The sequence below is a fragment of the Phoenix dactylifera genome, chromosome 2 (assembly GCF_009389715.1).
Source record: "Phoenix dactylifera cultivar Barhee BC4 chromosome 2, palm_55x_up_171113_PBpolish2nd_filt_p, whole genome shotgun sequence".
NCBI lineage: Eukaryota > Viridiplantae > Streptophyta > Magnoliopsida > Arecales > Arecaceae > Phoenix > Phoenix dactylifera.
The window spans coordinates 9,160,209-9,163,153 of NC_052393.1; positions in this window are offsets into that span (position 1 = coordinate 9,160,209).

Here is a 2,945-nt window from a genome sequence, read left to right on the forward strand (position 1 = left end):
TATTCGGATCATGAGAGCAGGGGACCAAGGCGAATTTATTTTTAGGAAACTTCGAGGATATTATCGTCATTCAACAAAATGAGCTCCGGTCCCGGTCCTCCAAGGCGCCTAGGATACCACCGTGTCGGGCCAGGTTTAGGGTTTACGGAGCCAGATCCGAACCCGTTGATACTTCGGATCTAATTATTCCCTGACCGATCCATTGATGGATTGGATCAGGACCTGATTTGCGTAATAAATACGTATATCAAGTTTGGGTCGATTTTTTAGGTCGGGTCCGGATACCCATTGAATATCAAATATTATATCTTAATCAGGCTAAACAATCTATGCTTTGAGAAGTTCGTAAACATCCATTGAATATTGCAAAAAAATAGACCATGAACTAAAATACTTGACAGCTAACCATATAACAATAATTAATTAAAATCTGAAAAGTTACACATTACTTAAAGTCAAATATATATACTCAGACATGACCTAGCATGTCATTGTTTTTATTTGTTAATCGGAAGATATATAAATAAGACTAGTATTATTATATGTATGTATATAGTTACGTGAGTATATATGTATGTATAAAATCCGAACCTGAAGGTTTCAATAGATTTGGCTTTGATTCCGTCCCAACCCATTTATTGGTTTGATGGGTCCAGGTCGAGTTCTAGTTGGGTACTAGGTACGTGGATTTGAGTCATAACCCTAATGACACTATCACACTTTACTTCGGTTGTCGGTGGCAATGCATAAATTAGTTCATCGATAGTGACTAGAAAGTTTCATCAACCACCTGTAACGATATAGACATTTCCATGCAAGTTGGGAAATCTTGGGAAAGCCATGGGAATTTTTAGTGACTGTCACGTGAATAGATGTAGCAACTTGGAGAATGAATATGGTGAATCACTACCGATAAATAGCTTCTTGATATGTTAAATATAATGTATTGGACTATCAAGGATTTAGGAAGGGCTAATAAACGATTTTTAGTAATATATATTGATGATTTCTTGTTTCACATGGACGAGATGCTTTAGATTGGATCATGAACCAAGTGATCTTTTTTATGAGATTAAGAAGGCCTAATTCCCACCTTCTACCCTATACCTATCCCATCCCTTCGAGGGTTTACTTCGGGATCGAAACCCGCAATGCCCAAGTGGCAAGAGATGACACCATCAAGTGGTTAGTAGTCCATTAGTTGATTTTATATCATCAAAGGGGGGCACAAATATTATATTATGCAAGTTACCTTTCCAAGGAAAATGAAAAAGATAACTTTAGCTTGATGGTCATGCATCTTTGCTTCCAATTCAAGTCTTAGAGCAGTGTTATCCCCATGCTCTGCAAACGCCTTAACTAATATTTAAGCATAACCTTTGTCAATTACATATCATGAGGCAAAATAATGATAATGGTGGGACGTGATCCCTCTTGGTGAGGTAAAATGCATATTTCAGATTGAAAACTTATTCTTAAAAAAGGCGCCACTAATGCAATTGGTAAAAGTTTTGGGGGGTTAGTACCAAAGGTCTAGATTCAAATCTCGCTTTCGCTTTAGTTTCAATTAGGATTGACTCATCCTCGTTTTCAATAAAAAAAAAAAGAAAGATGTCAAAGCAAAGACTTATGACACTTCGGATTTTGGAGTCTCATCACACATATTTAAAATTGATTATTATATATTTTTTCTTAATGGTATCGTTTTGGTATTGGCATGTAGAATCATACTTTAATTTGTTTCTCTATTAAAATAAATAAATAAAAACCATGCCATGTCACAAATCTCTCCATGATTTTAAATTATCATGCCATAATAGATATGATATTTTATATAGTGATTCCAGCCAACCTCTACTCGATTTTTAACAAATCTAATGGTATAAAAATATGAATTTCAACTAAAATGTCATTATTTTTTTAACAAATATATAGTACATATATTGATATTATCTTTATTAAAAATAAATTATAATTTTATATTAATATTAAAAGTGTCAGCATAATCTTGAAATAGTACCGTAACACTACAAAAAAATATTTTTATTAATTCCAATGTTGATTGTGCAACAACTTTTTATGATTGTTATAATGATCCATATTGGTCCTAGCATCCTAGGACAAGATTGTTACATGTCTGATATTAAAACATAGTTATGACATTATTTTTTTTAAAAAATAAAATTCTCTATAAATTTGAAAAAGTTCATTGTCATAAAATTCAGTGGTCCAGAATAGCATGATATACACAAAAATAATATATCATCATCATCCTGCTAGATGACTATAAAATTTATTTTAGACATAGTTGTGTCATATATACTAAATAAATATCGCTTAATAATACGTTAGCTAAAAAATGATCATAAAATTGTCATCATGATCATAACGATTCCTTTTCTTCCTGACCTAATTTCACCCGAGGAGGAATGAGTCTTGGTGACTTGCCATCTTCCTCAACAACCTATTAGCCTCGACGATGATACTGCATGGTGGAAACATTGATTACAGTAAAAACCAGTAAGGAACCATCCATCGGAAAAACCAGCATAGCCAGTGTAAACAACAAAATTAAAATGATTTTTCCTTCGTGTTCTTAACATCTGACCGTTTTTAATCAAAATGGATCCACCGACTCGTGAAGAGTGTAACTTGGAGACAGATCTGGATCACCATGAATGGTCAGACACCAAAAGTACCAAAGGCCATAAAGAATATCTCTTGCTCTATCTACCTTTTGAAGGATCCTGCCTGGCCGTGACATACCGCATGGAGTATGAATGTATGATGCCAGAGGGCTTGAAAAGTACAAACCCCCGTGGGGATGACCAATCATATCCAGCATGCTGTCCAAAAGAGACTATATATAGTGGTTTCAGAATCAATCCAGTGATCCTAACATGCACTCAAACAAGCTTCTACAGAATGATACCGAACTTACTAGC